Below are 19,931 nucleotides of genomic sequence, written 5' to 3' on the forward strand. Positions count from 1 at the left end.
TTGCCATTCAAAATCTGGCAGGCGGGGCTCACGTGTTTCAAGAGGGGAAAAAAAAGTGAAGGAAAGGTGTACCTGGGGCGACTACCATGCTGGAAAGAGTTAAGTAGGGCAGGCACAATGCAAAATAACATCAATGGGATCTATAATAGCGCAAACTTTGAAAAAAGACAGATTTGAGAAAAGAAGTAAGGGGGAGCAGAAAGCTCGGATGCCTGGAGTATTTTGTCCAGACATACTTGAAGTGTTTTGTCCGGACAGACTAAGAGCGTTTTGTTCAGAACGTATTTATTTTTCAATTTTTTTTTGTTTCGGATATTGTGCAATGTAATTTTGATTATGCTTAGGAAAGATCACGTATGAAAATGTGGATTTCCTATCGCTTCGTTAGTTCAATGTTCGTTAACGGGTAATACTGCAGTGTACATTGTTTCCTTTTATAACATGTCGAAGACCAGAAAAATGATAGAGCGAGAAAATTTAACAAATCCTACTACCACCCCCCTCCCTCCTAAACACATTAACAAATTGCATTGCGCGGTGCCATCCCAAAATATAGCGTTATTCGGGGCAATTAAACAGGGGTAGCCGTGTCATGTCGCGGTTTAGCGAGGAAGATGACGACAAGCCTGTAGGTGCACTGACACGGGCGTGCCAGAGAAGAGGGAGCTTGGCTCTGCAAGTAGAAAGGAAGGGAGGGAGGGCAACAAGCAGCAAAGAAGCAGCGGCGGGCGCAAGAGCGCAGCTTGGAAAGACGGCAGCGCGCGCACGCAGAGCCGCTTCTCGGCGCGCCAAGTGGGCGGAGGCCCCGTGACGCAGGTCCCTCCTTCGCGGCCCTCGCGGCCCCACCGGCAGGCGGTGCCTGGGCAGAGCGCGGCGGCGGGATTTTATTCGCGACCAGGGCGCTGCCGTGGCCGCTTCTCCCGACTCGCGCGGCCGCCTCGCTGGATCCGCCGCTGTTGCCGGCTGCTGCTGCTGCTGCTCCCTCCGTCAGCGCTCGCCCTCCGCCCGAGTTACCGCTGGTGTAGGACTCGCCTCTCATCTTGCTTTTCCATCCCCTCCGCCGCTGACACCCATCATCGGCATCGATCGTCTCAGCGTTCATCTCTCCGCCCTGGACATTCGCCACCGGACTCCGTGTCGCCGTGTGCCGCGCGGTGCGCGTCCGGAGACAGCAGCGCATCGTCGGCCCTCGCTGTGCCGCGACGCAAGTGAGGAAACGCTGGATACTTCGCGTCAAGGTGGGCACTGCATTGGATATTTCATTGTGATGCTCGGATGTTGGTCGCTGTGACAGCGCTTCTCGGTTTCGCGCCCGCTCGAGGGACAAACGAGGCAGGCACGGACGTTCATCAATGAGTTCTCGTCCGCCGTGTCGTGTTGCTTGTCTCTTTTGTTCCTCGCTTTTTGGTTTCTCTTTCATCTCTGCCAGCGGTGCCCCAAGTGTACACGAAGGCGAGATGTGTGCAAGCGCTCACTAACCGCTGTTACAGAGCGCTTGTCTTTCTCATCTTTGCAATGATTCACGGTCGATCGATGTATAGCTATAAGGAAAGGTAAGCTTTCTTTTCAACCTTTTTTATCTTTATTTTACTTATTACCTGAGATTAGCCGCGCCGCGGTGGTGTAGTGGTTAAGGTACTCGGCTGTTGACCCGCAGGTCCCGGGTTCGAATCCCGGCTGCGGAGGCTGCATTTCCGATGGAGGCGGAAATCTTGTAGGCCTGTGTGCTCAGATTTGGGTGCACGTTAAAGAACCCCAGGTGGTCGAAATTTCCGGAGCCCTCCACTACGGCGTCTCTCATAATCATATGGTGGTTTTGGGACGTTAAACCCCACATATCAATCAATTACCTGAGATTACCTTTTTGTATCCTGCTCATGCGTAGGAGAGAGCGTGGGTTAAATGACATTCATAATAATTCGCTCGTTCGTGCTTGCTTTTGAAGTTTGCATCAGTAGCAGAGAGAGTGAGAAAAGACTTAGTCGTCACTGAATATTCAGGCGGTGGTTGCAAAGGATGACGTATTCGAATTTCCATAGTTGACATGATGCGTCATGAATTCGGCTCATCAGAAAGTCAATAACATTTGCGCCGTTATAAGCGAAAGAACGTTTTGAGTTTCGAAGCTTCATGCGCACCCGGAGAAGCTCTGCCACATTTCCTGCGAATTAGTGCATGTTATAACGGTTCTCCAAAATCACGCATTGTGACATCACTGCACGCTCCCACAAGATACCCCCGTGATCAGTCATTTATTGGAGAGCGGTAAGTTTGAACGCACATGAAGGTGATAGCGTTGACAGCGGGTATCTGATAAAGATACGGACATGCACTGGTGTTCTACACAAGTCATCTGATAATTTATTGGTTTTGCTGTTGACTACATCATCAGAACTACATAGAAGCGTTATCCCGCTCTCACTACTATCATCGCGATGAATTGACATGTCAAAATTAGGCATATATATAAACACTGTAGACTGCGTACGCGCATACACGATGCGAGTGCCATGCGCGAACTATGCGCACAAAATTTTGGCCTTTAATTAAATTTATCATATGCGGCGCATGCTCTGTATGTACATGTGATGACGAGCAGTCGCAAAAACTTTCATGTAGCATCGCACAGCCTCCATCCAAAGGTGTTCCAATTCATCCATCTGCGATACTTGTCAAAGGAGCCACCTCTGTCACAATGCGTGGGCTCATATGCCAGCTACATGATTGATTGATTGATTGATTTGTGGAGTTGGATCTTCGAAAACCACCCTATGATTATGAGAGACGCTGTAATGGAGGGCTCCGGAATTTTTGACCACCCGGGGTTCTTTAACGTGCGCCCAAATATGAGCACACGGGCCTACAGAATTTTCGCTTCCATCGAAAATACAGCCGCCGCTGCCGGGATTTGATCCCGGGACCTGCGAGTCAGCAGCCGAGTACCTTAGAGCCACCAGGCCACCGTGGCGGGGCATTTGCCAGCTACATGCACGTACTTCTCATGTAAAATTGAATATTAGTTAGATTTGATTTATTTGTGGGGTTTAACGTCCCAAAACCACCATTTGATTATGAGAGACGCCGTAGTGGAGGGCTCCGGAAATTTCGACCACCTGGGGTTCTTTAACGTGCGCGCAAATCTGAGCACATGGGCCTATACAACATTTCCTCCTCCATTGGAAATGCAGCCGCCGCAGCCGCGAATCGAACCCGCAACCTGCGGGTCAGCAGCCGAGTACCTTAGCCACTAGAAATATTAGTTAGAAGGTGTGCGGTGAAGTTCAAATCTTGCTTTCATCGAATTCATACGCGTCATGTCACACAAATGACTGCTTCCGTTGTCTATTCATCACCTTTAGGCGTTTTGCCGGTGATTAGCGAAGTTGAACGCTGAGCCACTCTTGAAGCTCTTTGTATATTTTGCGTCAGCACCTCTTGCCATTTTCGTGGCTGTCTGAGCTGACTGCATAGTGATCGTCTATATACGAGGTATTCCTGCTCGCGAACCTGTGTTTTATAACTCAGCCCCTATTCGGCCATATGCATGCGACCATCTGTATCGCACTTGAATGCAATTTGTGCATATATAAGGTAAAGCATCCCGCATTCTGCTTTGCGCAAACGGCGTTTCTTGCAGCCTTATTGTATCACATGCATTGTCCCAGTACTACCCGCCACAGTGGTCTAGTGGCTAAGACACACGGCTGCTGACCCGCGGGTGGCGGGATCGAATCCTGACCGTGGCGGTCACATTTACGACGAAAGCAAAAGTGCTTGAGGCCCCTGTGCTTAGATTTAGGTGCACGTTAAAGAACCCCATGGAGGTTGAAATTTCCGGAGCCCTCCACTACCGCGTCTCTCATAATCATATGGTGGTTTTGGGACGTTAAAACCCAGCGAGTATTGTAATTGCCCTATGTACTGAAGCGATTGTTGCGTGCAGCGGTTTATACGTTTATTGACACGTCGTAAGTCACGCGATAATAAGGAAGAATTCGTCATATCGCACGATCAGTCGTGAGAACGAGGGGCCGAATCCGCTTAGCTTTTTTTGATCGCGGATCTATTTAGTTAGTATTATGTACACTTTAGTTATCGGGTACTTTTTGTCACTTAAACAGCGCAACAACGATCAGCAGAAGGCCTGTGAACTGCTCTAGCTCTCCTGTGCACTCATCTATATAACTCTTCCGGAGTCAGAGCGAGTGTTTTATAGCACTCACTCAGTCTCAGGGAATTGGAACTTTTCTCTGAAATATGAACATATACATGCTGGCTAACAAGGACTCAAGTGATAGGATAGAGTACATGTGCGTAGCTTGTATGTACAGATGCGTCCACTGTTAAAGGGACCACATGAGTTCACAGCATGTTTAGGTTTAGCTATCTTACGAAAGCATAGCAGCTTATACATGTGCATAAGACTACTGTTGGTTGAAAGTTCCTCTGTACACAATGGTGATGTGCATGCAGATTGTTTTTATCAACAATTGCTGCTAAAGGTCCAGCAATATTGTTGGTGTTCATTCGAGTGTTCACTTTAACAGTGGACGGTACTGCACATCATGCCTGCCCGCTATACAGCTCCGAAAGACTCGACTTGTGTTATCCATTTCAGCCGATGGCGACAGAATAAGTGAGATTAAGCTTGGAGCCATAACAAGCCGGGACAGGGGACTGACACTTGAATTTGATTCAATTATGGAAAGCCCGCTGTGATAGATTCGGTGCTGTCACGTACGGCTGTTGAAATCGAGGTCACAGGTTCGTACCCGACGGCTCCTCAATTACATGATTGCGATATGCCGCAACGATATACCTATATGGTGGCGGAGCATATGTTTATGTGCGTGTTAAATTTAACCGGTACGAATTTATACGGAACCACACGTTGCCTTACAATCGGACTTTGATTTGCCCCTAAAATGCCAGACTTTCCTTGGGTCATTTGAACAAGGCGAAAGAAATAAAAGAAGAAATGGTGGCGGTCAGCACCTGTGATATCATTCAAAGATTATGTAGCCGAGCTTCAATATTGTTGTGCATTTCACAATATTCATATAGCACCTTATTTCGCATCTTGTGGACAGTCATAAATTGCGTGAATTGGAAGGGGTATATAAAAGCTATACTATAATGAAATACAAGCACGTTATGAACCACAAGTCACGCTTGCGCGTCCTTATTCTGCGATGTCTATACAGCTGATACCTTTCATGTGTAACGATAAAGGTTGGCCCTTTCTCATCTTCTTGCAACGCTGCAGACCGTTTCAACAGGCATATATTAGCTATGTGCAGCCATACAGACCACCCGACATATACTGTAATGTCTTATTAATCCTGGTACCACCACTTTCGTTCGTTTACCGCACGTGTGTGGAACGGTGGATGGGAAGGGCGGTGACGATGGAGGGTTGAGGGAGAAATCGAAATAGATCAATATTGAAGGTTGACGTCCGGTAACTTCGTGACTTGTAAAGAGAGATGCGGTAGAAGAGGGCTCCGTGTGCACTTAGACAACATGGGGTTCATTTAACGTGCGCGGTATACACGAGTATTTCAGCATCCCGCTCCACTCGTAAAGTGGCAGCCTACCGGGATAGAACCACTGAGCTTGAGTTAAGCAGGGCGGCTCCACGTGGACGCTGGACCAGCCCGTCGGGGGAAAATGTAGCAAGGAAGAGCTGCATGCAGCAATAATATGTGAGGTTTCGCGTTCCAAACCACGATGTGATTATGACAGATGGACGGTTCCGGAAATTTCGCCCAACTTGTGGTCTTTCACGTATACACTGACATCGCACAGTAGACGGACCTCCACCGATTCGCCTCTATTGAAATGCGACCACCACGGCCGGGATCGAACCCGCCACCTTCTGGTCAACAGCCGATCAAGCCACTGGTCAACCGGAGAGAGCCTACAAGTAGGGAGGTTACATTACGTATAGTTATCTTTAATTATCCTCCACGGTGGAAGCAGGGATACAAATAGGAGAGATCAAGGGATAAAAGTGAGAAGAATTAAGGCAGACCAAACGAAGTAACAGTGCTAGGAGAGGGTCCTCTTACGAGTCTCTCACATGAAGTCATTTAGGCGTTCGGTAGCGTGAATAACGTGTTTCGCGTGCACAATAATCGACACCGCTTTCACCGAAAATTTTGCATTAATTGTGGCTAGCTGTCTAGTTGGTACAGTACTGAGCTCATCACTTAATTACCTTTCTGCAATATAACTCTGACACATAATGTGCATGCGTGTCTCTTTAAAGTTGCATGTATGGCGAGTGGATCAAATGATAATAAAAAATCATTGATGAGTTAGTAAATGTTCGACGTGAAGTAGTAAACAGTACGTCATGCACTGTAAGTCTGTTTTGTTGTATGAGTCCGGGGATGTAAGCGACAGGTGTTGAAAACTTTCGAGTGCCCGCAAGGACATATGCACTCACGGCACAACATACGCAACACAGTCGCAGCAAAGAGATATAGGACGTGTCGACCTTACTCATTTCCAGATCAAGTGGTTTAATTGGCATGGAAATTCGCGCAGTTATTGCAGGGTGCCGCAAGCCAGCGGAAAATAATAGCGTGTGCTATGTCATGATGGCAAGGATAGCCTATATACGAAATCTTCGAAACGAGTTGCTCAAAGTGTCAGTTATATAAGCGAGAATACAGTAATACGATCATTTTACCTATACAAGACACTTCATTGTCTGTTGCGTTTCGGTTCTTTTGTCTCGTTGACTATTTAAGTTTATTGGCCAAAGTTGATGCATTCTTGAAAAATTGAGACAAAAACTAAGCTCTGGAAGATAGAACAGGCGACGCGTAACAGAAAGCTCATCCCGCTATCTATTTCTCATGGCCCACTGTCGTTAATTGCGCTTAATTTCTCCTCAGTCTCTTACTTGGTCGCGTTCTCGCTATATAGAGAAAAACTGCAACGCTGAAACTGCGCGTTCGCATGTTGCCCACCACTTGGGCGGCGGCATCGTTGCATGCGGCATTGTGAGCTGTCAATAAGGAGATTTATTAAAGGGAGTGCAAGGGCCCGTAACATAGATGCGCTAAGGGCGTCGACTTGCGGCATGCAGCGGATGTCAATAACGCGGTGTCATGAAGTTTTTTTAGTACGATGGTTGTAGTTTGTTTTCCAATTGAAAATTATTAGTGGCAATAACGTACCGAAATCCTAAATTACGCAGTCGCTATAATGTTGTGACTTTTTGAGGGCAAAAAAATCCCATGTTGTGTCACATTTTACTTTCGTTTCGCACACAACTTGCGTTATTCTCTTCACATTACCATTCTCTTCTCAGTACCATTGCACAAAGATAAATTATTCGAACCAAAACGTTACGCTCTATTGGGAACTGTAGTGGTGATTCCAGATGATGCAAACACGTCTTCTTGATACATTTGTGAATGGTCAGATTCGTTGCGACTATTTTCTCCTGGATAAAGCATCGGTTCTAGTGCCATGGAATTCGCGAGTTATTCTGTGCGCTCTTGCACTGCGAGTCAGCGGAAATGAATCGAAGTGAATGGTCTGCAGCAGTGCACGCGCGTCACAGTCGCGCGGTAATGCACCCATGCTTGAATATTAAAAACAATATCCGAACGCCTGGATGCACGTAACAATTCGAGAAAGGACTCGAGTGCTATAAAATAATAATAATAATAATAATAATAATAATAATAATAATAATAATAATAATAATAATAATAATAATAATAATAATAATAATAATATCATTGTTGAACTTTAACGTCTCAAAGCCACCATATAATTATGAGAGACGCCGTAGTGAAGGGCTCCGGAAGTTTGACCACCTCAAGTTTTTTTATTTGTTTTAACGTGCACCTAAGTCTAAAAACACGCGTTTCAATCATTTACGCCTCCATCGAAAATGTGACCGCCATGGCCGGGATGCGGTCCCACGACCTGCGTGCGGGTCAGCAGCCGAGTGCCTTAGACACTAGACCACCGCGGTGGGTCGTGCTATATACTAAGTTAAATTGAGGTCTCAACTGGAGGCCCAAAAGTTTTTTTTGTATTGTTGTTCTTATTATTTATTATTTTTTTCTTGTGACCTTGCCGTCAGTGTTCGACTCTCATCTCTAGGTCGCCATATAAATATACGTAGAAAATGTTTTCATTAGCGGTCACTTGAAATTAGCCATCCGGGTTCTGGGAGTTTCTTCGAAATAAACAGTTGCATATTTAGCTCAGCGTACCAGGTGCGAAGATAGCAGCGTTTATGCCGCACTGCAAACACCTATAGCACAAGGTTATACAGGGTTTTTTTAGGCAGAATATTTTAAATTAAAAGTTATATGATTGTCAGGCTCTTTTAATGTCAAAAGAAACTTGACTGCAACTTTCGAATGCAAAGCCTTGTGCTCAAGCCAATGACTAAAAGGATAATTATTATGTTCTTGCTAATTAGTCGCATCAGTGTCATTTCAACTGGGGTACGTCCGTCTTGGCGCGGATTCCGCTAGTCCGTCGTGTGGTGAAACAAAAGAGGCCTCACCGTCAAACAATTTTAATAAAAAAATTTTGTTGTGTGGACTAAAGAGACAACACCTGGCATATATATATATATATATATATATATATATATATATATATATATATATATATATATATATATATATATATATATATATATATATATATATGGCTGTGTGAGGGTGTTTGTGTATGCAGATTATCGTATTCGAAGAGAGCAGTCATTGCGAAAGCAATCAGTCACTTCACTCATATGTGCAATAGCTAGCCGATGATGTCTGTCACATTTTGCATGTCCTTTGCGCACAGTTATCATTGGTGAAATTTAGCGTGAAGTAGCGGGAAGATATGAAATCTCTAGTTCCACAAACATAACCGCGGGCATCAGCGTCCACACCGGACCGATGATGAACGGGTCTCTCTCGTCTCAGTGTCGTTGTGATGATTGCGGCAGCGATATTCTCTTCCTCTCAGCGTAACAAGCTAAGCTGTTTCCGCCGGTCTCTAATAGATTTTGCATGGCAGCCGATAACTGCGCGTGATTGATTGATTGATTGATTGATTGATATGTGAAGTTTCACGTCCGAAAACTACCGTATGATTATGAGAGATGCCGTAGTGGAGGGCACCGGAAATTTTGACCACCTGGGGTTCTTTAACGTGCACCCAAATCTGAGCACACGGGCCTACAACATTTTCTCCTTCATCGGAAATGCAGCTCCCACAGCCGGGATTTGATCCTGTGACCTGCGGGTGAGCTGCCGAGTACCTTAGCCACTAGGCCACCACGGCGGGGCGAACTGCGCGTGACATTTGTGTACATAATATATTGGTGCAGCTTCCTACATTTATACTTATGACATTCCCATAATAGTATCTTCGAAAAATGTTATTGTGTTAATTTTGTTTTTCAAGAATAGTACACTTGATAGCCTTGAGGTAATGTTGCATAATCCGCATACCGACGAATACATTTAGGTCAGTTTTGTTCATTTTCAATAATAAGAATTGTTCAGTTTTAATGCCCCCGAAACACGACACGATTTTGAGGGACTCCGCCTAGTGGAGGCCTGCCGCGGCTTGGATTCGATTTCGCCTGGTTCGAGTCAACAGACCACTAAGCTACCGGGGGGGGGGGGGGGGCTGTGATTCACTCCTAGTAATATTTCACGTACAATAGACTATCAGCGCTTTGATGTGTTTACCTTTTTTTCTTTCTTCCTTTATTTGTGCACTCACCCATTGTGAGCAGCTTAAGTATACAGCTGTCAAGCGTTGTAAACTTAGCACTTGGTGGTCTGGTTCGCTTTGATAACGTTATGTGGGCACATAAAAATAAACAGGAAGGGTAGTGGAAGCTGCGCTGAAGCGTTAGCATAGGAGGATTCCAGCAGTACGCATTGTATAAGTGAAACCAACAGGTGAGCAGTAGTAAATGTGTGGAGGCAACTTTGTACAAACGCGACACATGACGCGTCTGTATGCATTTCGAGTGAATCGTTGAAGCTGTTGTAGTTGCACACTCATTTAAGGCTGAAGAGCCTTAGACGAGTTTAAAAAAAATTGGTGAGTACAATGGGTATAGAAAAGTGGTTACTATGCAGGCACTATAGTAAACCTGTGCACGCGATCTGTGGCCAAACTACGATCTTTGGCCTGGACTGCTTTTAAGCGCACTCTGTTAGAGAATTGGTTTCTTTTTTAATTAGAAACGCAAATGACGCCACTATCTTCTATTTGTAGCGAACCACATCTCTGATAGAGAGCGTTGGCATGCAATACTATTTCGTAGTCTGACCACAGCTCCAAGTTAAAATGAATGACCTGTACAAAATTAGAATGAATGGCCGCTTGGCAGAAAAAAAAAAGTTGACGGAGCCTCCGTGAACGAGAATCATCCCAGGTATTCGTAACGTTTTGTTTATTCAGATTTTTTTTCGTTATTGTGGCGGCTGTTTTGTAAACGTGTAGTAAGAAGAATGTCGGAGTGCGCCTATGCCGTTAAAAAGAACTTTTTATATATCCAGGTCAATTCATGAAATTTGCCCGGAATCCCTCGAAAGTAAAAGAAAATATAATATTAGCTGGCCATCTTCATGATTGCTTTTTATTTAGCAGTATATACGGCCGCAAGATAAATATATAAAATGTGGCAGTAATAAAGAAAATAAATGATCACACTTTTAATTAGTGGAGACAAGCCGTAGCGTCAAATGCGGGCATTTTTCTGCAAAGAGTCCATTGTCGCTTTAAAATTACCAAAACTTTTGCCCCTGGGAATTACTGCGGCGCATTGAAATACGAGCAAATTCACCGGCGAAATTGAAACCGCTCATGAGCGCAACTAGCAGACAACCAGAAGGACGTTTCCGACTTAGTTCTTCTGCACTCGTTAACACACACACACACAGACACACAATCACACACACACACACACACACACACACACACACACACACACACACACACACACACACACACACACACACACACACACACACACACATATATATATATATATAGTGTGTGTGTGTGTGTGTGTGTGTGTGTGTGTGTGTGTGTTTCCGCCCCCTATATGTGAAAATAACTAAAAGGAAAAAGGGGGTAGCCCGTACCACCAGGAGGTATAACGGGCTCAAGCCAATCTAACATAAATGAAGAGGGGTAACTTCCCAAATTTTTTTTTCGAAAAAGCCAATTAGTTAAAAAAAAATAACATGGGTAAAGCCTAGTGAGTGCGGCATGAAACTGTAATAAATAAACTAGTTAGCTTCTCAGGAATGAGCAGGTCGATATGCAGCAGCAGTGTATTTCCCCCACTTGAGTTTTTGGAGTTCGCGCGCGCGCGCGCGCGTGTGTGTGTGTGTGTGTGTGTGTGTGTGTGTGTGTGTGTGTGTGTGTGTGTGTGTGTGTGTGTGTGTGTGTGTGTGTGTGTGTGTGTGTGTGTGTGCGTGTGTGTGTGCGTGTGTGTAACCCACGAAGCGACGGCGATGTATCGTTGATAAAGCAACGCTCACTGATTCCGGTCGGCTGTTGCACTCCTCATCTGCTCTGCTCGCTTTCCTGAGCTCTGATTTCATTGCTCTGCTAAAACTGCGTTTTGAGCTTGAGCGTAGAGTGCTGATGGATCGTGAACTTTTGATGACTAATACTGCCTCAGCGGAACTAAGAAGCCTTGTATTGCCACGTGCCTCTCCCGCGAATAGTGCACACCGTGCTGTTTTAATTCGAGCCGAAAGCCGTGCTCGCACATTTCGCGTGAGTCAAGTATGACGCTTCGGGAACCGCAGCTCGAAGCCACGTAAGCATGCATTCTGCGCGAGTGAACTTCGAAAGGTCACTTCATCCATATGACCATACATAACTTCCGCCCGGAAAACCACATGTTCTGAAAGTTCCTCAGGCTGAGTTGTTTACTTGCCAGATTATGAGGTGGTTGTTTATGTCAAGAGAAACAGAGAGAATAAAGAAGAGCGGGTTTGTTTCACCATAAACAACATTTAAGGTGCAAGTACCAGCTTCCTCATGTGCGACATCGAACCACCCCGGCCGTATATACGTGAGTGCGCCTGTTGACATGGTGTTTCAGGTATTCCGCAGATGTTTCGATTCCGGTACCGGTGCCCATCTACAACGCGCTGACGTGCTATCATGGCGTCGGCGGTAATATGTGCGAATAGCCTGCCATGACACCCACACACGTGCGCTTACTGTGTTGCAATATATGAGGAAGAATTTTAGTTTTCATCGCTTTTAGGCTGCATGCAGCCATGTTTGGCGGCTGAGGTTGAACGAACGACCACGCTTTACTTTCCGGCTTGGCCTAAAGGAATGTGTGCCTCCGGGGTTCTTCGTCATTATCTCTTATGTAACCATATCGGCAGTCACTGTGCGAACAGCGTCGACACCTGGGATTGAGATTGTGTATGCTGGTTTTGAAAGGGCTCTTAAAAATCACTGACACCCCTAAAAACTTTCAAGAGCGGTTCTCCTCGACCACTTTTTTTAAGACAAAAGTTCAAAGATGAGAGTGTGCATGGTTTTGTTATGGCCTTCGTTGCTCTTACAGGGCCCCGCCACGGTGGTCTAGTGGATATGGCGCTCGACTGCTAATGCGAAGGTAACGGGATCGAATCCCGGCAGCCGCGGCTGTATTTTAGATGGAGGTGAAAATGTTTGAGGGTGGTGTACTTAGATTTAGGAGCACGTTAAAGAACCGCAGGTGGTCGACATGTGCGGAGCCCTCCACTACGGCGTCTCTCATAATCAACTCGCAGTTTTGGGAGATTAAATCCCAGCTATCATTATTATCGTACTACAGGCTCTAATGGTTCGTCATCTCTTATGTCTCATGAAACACATGCACTCTCAGCACTAAGCTTTGAGCCTGTCATTACCTCGCACTTTTCAGCTGCACGCTGTTATCTCCGCTTGCGCAGTGAAAAACGCACAAAATGGGGTCAAATCATTCCATCACGCGTGATGTGTTAGGCGAAACAAGGCAGAACGGGCGTCTGACCGCTTACATAGAAAGGTAGAGCACAATTCACGTATACTGATATCTCGCTTATACAGACCAATCGAGAGCTTATTTCTTCGTGACGTAGCGCAAATAAAGTGTTGGCTTCACGAAATGTGCGTTATAGACGCGAGACGTCCGGAAAGAATTTTTTAAAGGCTATTCTAACATACTGGGTGTATCATATGGACGAACGGTTTGTGACGAAGTCACCTCTCATGTTTTCTCAGTGGTGCACTCATGACAAATAGCAGTGCCACCACCCGAAGCTTCCTATTCACTATCGAGTCCCGGGAGAAATACGCGGCAAGTATACGACGGGCATCACTTGCGTCTTTTTACAAGCGTATCAGCTGTGGGCTATAGCCTTGGTCACCAAACTGCTAGATCCTGAGTGTTATAAGCTCAAGTTGGATCGATAGCAAGTGCCGCATAGTCGTTTCTACGGGATGAAATGCAAGAAAAATGAAAAAAAACTCACGAGCCCTATCCCTATCGGGAACTTCGCCTCGGCTGAACAGTGGCTAAATGGTGTTCGGCTATACTGGCCCGAACGAAAGAGTGGCGGGTTTGATCTCAGCCGCTACGGTTGCATGCTTTTCGATGGATGCAAACTGCCATAGGCCCTTGTACGGTGCGATGTGAGTGCACGGTAAAGAACACCCGATGGGTGACATTTTTACTAAGGCGTCTCTCATAATCATATCGGGGTTTTGGTACGTCGAACCCCAGATATTTATAATAATATTTCTTTGTCGGGAAAATGAGTGCAAGGAAATCTTGGCATGTGCGTAGCTAAATTACCACTTTTCTTTCTTTCTTTCTTTCTTTCTTTCTTTCTTTCTTTCTTTCTTTCTTTCTTTCTTTCTTTCTTTCTTTCTTTCTTTCTTTCTTTATTTTGTTATTTCTTTTTTTCGTTTTTCTTCTTTCTTTTTCTCGTTCTTTATTGCTCAATGCAGGAAGAGAGAAACGTTTGCTGCTGCATTCCATAGAGTAGCCAAATTTATTCTAATCTCTGCTTGTCTCTCTTGTCATGTCTATAGAAACGTGTAAAAAATGCAACAAATTGCTGAACAATGCTTTTAAACGGACTAAAACGGAGAGGGCAGACTTGAAAGGTTTGTGTTAAAAAAAAGCATTTAAACTCAAAGCTATCGTTGCGAAAAACTTATGATTCGGCAACTAAAGCTTCTCATGAGCAGTGCTCTCTGAATATATACAATGGCTACGTTCGGCAATGGCTGCTTGACAGTTTACACTCGTTATGGGAAAACATCTGGGGATCCATGGCGTAGAACGTATATTACAGTTCTTTTATACGATATCAAAAAGAGTATTTTGTTCGCATCAACTACATAGGCAAACAGCTTAAAATTATTAGGATGAACTGACGAAAATCATAGTGTTCTGAGTTCACAATTCCTGAATTATACTTTACTTCTGACAGCTGAGACCCCTGTGGACTCGACGGGGCTGCGAAAACTTCATCTTGGCGCATAAAGAGTCATAACGCGAGGAAGAATAAAAAAAAAATATCGTGATAGAGATGTTGACAATTGTATTTAGGAGTCAATGATAAATTTGTTCAGGCTGTGAAAATTTCATTTACTCGTGGCAGAAGACGTCAATTTTGTTTATTTCGCGTCTTATATAGAAACATCATCTGGGGTTTTACGTCCGAAAACCATGATAGAGTCATGAAAGACGCCGTAATGCATGAAAGGCTCCAGAAATTCGACCATCTGGTGTTTTTAATGTGCACTGATTTTGCACAGTACGCAGGCATTTACCTTCATTGAAATGGGACCGCCGCAGTCGGGGATCAAACGCGCGACGTTCGGATCATTAGCTGAGAACTTTGTAATAAATCAAAAGCAGATTTAGGATATGGCGTGCTCGTAAAGAGGTCCCTGAAACAGCAATGAGTTTCGTTAACGTAACATCTATATTCCACAAATACCAACGCATCTCTTTCACTCTTCACGAGGGATCACTGCACTATAGCTTCAGCCATTTAAACATCATTAATATGTATCTGAAGTACTCAGATTACACTGTTTTTTAGGTGATATTAATTTTTCCGACACCTCTCTATATCACCTGGCAGGCTGCACATATATGGCGTTTTTTTTTTGTTTAGTTTCTCGCTTGAATGCGCGGAAGTAAAACAACGAAAAACGAGCGAGAATGGGCGGACAAGGAAAAACGGGACCATGTTTGCTGTTGTAATCACCACGGCTGCACCGTCACAGTGAAAGTTGACCAAACTTTCACAATTGTGCTACCTAAACTAAACAGCAGACGGTGAATTGTAGGAGTGACCTCGAATAAATGGTGGTTGTGATTACGCGAGCGCCCCGCCGCGGTGGTTAAGTGGCAAAAGTACTCGGCTGCTGACCCGCAGGTCGCGGGATCGAATCCGGGCTGCGGCGGCTGCATTTCCGATGGAGGCGGAAATGTTGTAGGCCCATGTGCTCAGATTTGGGTGCACGTTAAGGAACACCAGGTGATCGAAATTTCCGGAGCCCTCCACTACGGCGTCTCTCATAATCATATGGTGGGTTTAGGATGTTGAACCCTATACATATCAATCAATCAATGAATACGCGTGATGTGGTTTATGTATAAAGAAAACGAAATTGCCAATAGAGAGATAGGTGGCTCCGATGAGTTGGTTTGGGTTGTAAATGCGCTGCACAGGACAGGGCATGTGCATTACGGACAACGCAGCAGTTGTGAGTAGAGCGCATGTCCTGTCATATTTGCGCGTCGTTGTATTCGTTTTAGGTGCTGCCCATTTGCAGCAGCATCAAGGAAACTGTGCAGCATTTGGAAACACAATGCGAAAAGCGCGATTGACGAAACGCTTAGAATACACAACGAAAAGTGTCCACAGTACGCATTTTTTTTTTTCGTTATGTGTATACCGGTTGTGCAGAAGGCCTTGTAGCACAGTGTGCTGATGATACCCTAAGCAGGTGTCAGCCGCTGTCTGGCGTCGATAATTCTCAATGAGCCCGCCAAGCAAGCCTGCATCGTAAAGCGAACTCAATAGTTTAACCTCAATATCAAAGCAACAAGACTGTCGACCACTCACATACATCTTGGATCTTGCAGCCTCCTGTGGCGAGGGTCAGTTGCAAGGACCGCCATGTGTTTTGCGGCGTAGTGGCAACAAAAGGAAGGCAGGTTGCGTTATACGGGCCAATTTCAAATAAAATTTTCTTTCTTCAAAAAAAAAATAAAAAAAAAGTGATCAGACTTCTTTCAGTACATAGAAATGAAGCTGTCTATCAAACGCCGAATTATGAAGATTCTTACTTTGAGTGTATCTGTGCAAAAAATATGGTCAAATATGAAACAAATCCTATACTTTTTTATTTCAGAATTTCGTTAGGGGTACATGCGAAGTATATTTCGCCCCTGAACATTTTTAAGATAATTTACGCTTTCCTAGAAACCACACTAATATTAAGATCGAATAAAGAAAGTTGAAAGTTTTGGCTAGCATAAAAAAATAGTGAACTTTGAAGATTTTCGTTGCTTTTGAAAAGGCGTAGCTGGCAGGTGAACACAAAAATTTCGAAGTGATCTAGTAGCAGAACTAAACAAACTCTCCGTAGTAGCAGCTCAAGCATCGTTTCGAAGGTCAACGCACAAAAATATAATTTATATCCATTTTTCTCTGAAGCACAGTTAAGCATAGGTAAACAAACAAACTTTAAGAGGGGCGCAGCACGTCTGGCGCACTTGGATGAAATAATATATAGATATATATCCTATTCATGTTCAGTTATGACACAGTTACGCAGTGCGTAACCACCGTAGGGGTAAGCGCTAACACAGGTGATTTGAACAGTTCAAAATGTGTGCAGCTGTTTCTTGTTTTCAGTTGCGTTCACATGAAAAAACACACGCGCATACATTCTAACATACAGCTGCTGTTAGTCATCAAATAAGGCATCAAATAGGGAAAACAAATTTTATAATAAGGGAAAAAAACAACGTAGTTGGTCACGTTTCAGCCGTGGCAAGGCCTATGTCAGCGCATTTCGATGTAAGCGATATGCTAGAGGTCCATGTTACGCTCGGCGTCAGTGTACGTAAAAGAACAACAGATGATCCATATGGTCTAAATTTTTGAAGCCCTCCTCCGGCACGCCTCATATTCACACGATGGTTGTGGCTCTCGAAAGGCCTATAAATTATTATTATATTGAATCTAAGTACATGGGTTCCCTCGCATTTCGCTCCAATCGAAATGATACTGCTGTGGCCATGAATCAAACCCATTTAGGACACCTTGTCTGCTACCCGTGTAGTCAGATTTGGGTGCACGTTAAAGAACCCCAGGTGGTCGAAATTTCCGGAGCCCTCCACTACGGCGTCTCTCATAATCATATGGTGGCTTTGGGACGTTAAACCCCACATATCAATCAAATCACCTTGTCTGCTAAGCTGCCACAGCGAGCACTGATTGTGAGGAAGGATGCCTAGTTTGCTTTGCATGTCAAGTTAAACGGAACAAGTATTGCAACCTTGTTCAACCGCATTGCAAAAACAAGGAGCTACGCCGTTCTGCTGTTTTGGCAAATGCGGAGAGGAAGGTGAAAGATTTCTAAGCTTTGACAATAAAGCTCGTATTTTTAAAGTTGAAGTAAGAAGACGTAACGAATAGGCTGTACGTTGGCGCACATTTCTGAATCCTAAAAAAAGCGCAGTGGTTAAACTTCAAGTGCAGCAGAAACGTCACGTATGGTCCAGTTAGTGTAAAAAGGTGCGTTGCTGCTGACTGATAGACTGTTATAGTACACTCTAGCTCTGGTGGCACGGGCCGACTTTTGAAACTTGCCAAGTGGAGATACGTCTGCAACGCAAGGCAGAACCATCCCCTTCGTTAAATTTAACGACGTTGGTATGGCGCAATGCATGACGTTTTTGCTCAAATTGAAGCTTTGCTGATGCGCTTTGTAGGGTACAAAAATAATAATTGTTGGGGTTCAACGTGGCAAAACTACCTTGTGGTTATGAGAGATGCCGTAGTGGAGGGCTTCGAATATATTTTTAGGACATGGGAACAGATTGGAGCGGCATATCTTTATGTCAGCTAACTTACAAGGTACACCGGAATCGTCAAACGCATACTTGTAAAGAGAAATTAAATAATAAATGTTTCACTTAAGGCGCAAGCGTCGCTTCACATCACGTTCAGATGCCGTTCAGAACACCAGTCCTTTGCGCACAAATATCCTTAGACAAATGAATCGCGTGTCGTTTGTCAATGTGAAAATATGCATGTTGAAAGTAACGTCTAGCTAGAATGAAAAGTGTGATAAGGCAATATAGGTTGATAAGAAGTGGCAGTACATTAGATGTGGACATGCACGTGTAACTACAATCTCACTCGCATAGAGAGTTTGGACTGCCCCGGTGCACGGAACACTTTAATGGGCTCACGGCAACATTCTATAGTGTATACCGAGCAGAGTACGCCAAAATGTTGTAGCACTTCTATCATTCATGGGAAGTGATAGTGGCCTATCTGTATTTTTGCCGACCACGACATTCAAGTCCTGCACAAACTGATTGCGCTGTGCGGGCAATGTGGTTGATTCTCTGTGCAAAATCGAGCCTCGCCGTCCGAGTTCCATCATGCATATTGAACCCTACCCTGTGGTTATAGGCACTTTCCAGAAGCCCGATTAATACGTTCCAGTCATGCAGAGAGCATCATGCACTTCTCTTCATCTGACACTCAAAATAAATCTCGCCTGCATCTAAGCGATAGCTTGCTGGACGCTGCTTGAGACCAGTGTTTTCGCAAGAGGCGAAGAGGACCAGGTGTCCAGCTTCCAGTATAGTCCTAACTTAGCCAGAAATCACCCGCTCATCCCAGACGAATCATACTGCAAAATCAACGGAATAGGATGGCTTTCTATAGGAACGAACAGGATGAAGGAAATGTCCACCCTCCTTTAGCATCTTATGAATACACACATGCACAGCACTGCCGTCTTCCTTCTCGTCGTTCTTGCACGTAAATGCATGCCCCCGGTTTCAATCGAATGTTCTAAGTGAGCTGTTCAGCATGAAAGAGTAGTGCGCGTGTTGGCGCTTAGCGGGTGCTTGTCGTTTGTCGAGCACTCCTAGGCGTTTCACTATGCCCATCAAATGTCTCATGCTAGATTACTTACGCGGCAGTTCGTAGACGCCGTGCCCAGTCCGTACTTCCGAGTGCCCTGCGGTAGTGTTTGCGGCGCCGCAGATCAATGCACGTTAGATGGTTGATGTTTTCAATGGCATCAGCCATCTCATGCACCATGACTGACTTCTTCGTAACGTTGGTTCTATAGTATTGGACTTGGCTATGCTGAGAGCGCCAAATTCGTCACTCAAATAATTCTAGCAAAAGTCGCTGGATGTTGCTTTATTATTATTATTATTATTATTATTATTATTATTATTATTATTATTATTATTATTATTATTGCCCCGCCGCTGTAGTCTAGTGGCAAAGGTACTCGGCTGCTGACCCGTAGGTCCCGGGTTGGAATCCCAACATTTCCGGGTTCGAATCCCGGAAATGTTGTAGGCTCATGTGCTCAGATTTGGGTGCACGTTAAAAAACCCCAGGTGGTCGAAATTTCCGGAGCCCTCCACTATGGCGTCTCTCATAATCATATGGTGGTTTTAGGACGTTAAACACCACATATAAATCAAAATCTTTCTTTCGTTCGTTTTTTTTTCCTTTCTTTCTCAAACACTTCAAGAGCAACCGAGAGATTGGTTGGTCGGTGGTCTCCACGGGCTATTGATTAAAAGCACTGTAATTGCAATGTGCGCGTTTGTTACTCGTGCTAATTAGTTCGCGTGGGACGTATCGCCGTATTTT

At 44.7% G+C, this 19,931-nt stretch overlaps 1 protein-coding gene across 2 annotated transcripts in view; it reads left to right on the forward strand.

Annotated features, from left to right (window-relative positions):
- LOC119162161 (LIM/homeobox protein Lhx9) overlaps positions 1-19,931 on the forward strand; it is a 79,705-nt gene that overhangs the window by 17,952 nt on the left and 41,822 nt on the right. The window contains exon 1 of one of the 2 annotated variants that reach the window (XM_075879429.1): positions 864-1,238. The exons of the other annotated variant lie outside the window; for it this stretch is intronic. The gene's annotated coding sequence lies outside the window, so the exon portion shown is untranslated. Of the gene's footprint in view, positions 1-863; positions 1,239-19,931 lie in introns of those variants that run through there. 2 annotated transcript variants of the gene reach the window in all.

This window comes from Rhipicephalus microplus, chromosome X, assembly GCF_043290135.1.
Source record: "Rhipicephalus microplus isolate Deutch F79 chromosome X, USDA_Rmic, whole genome shotgun sequence".
Lineage (NCBI taxonomy): Eukaryota > Metazoa > Arthropoda > Arachnida > Ixodida > Ixodidae > Rhipicephalus > Rhipicephalus microplus.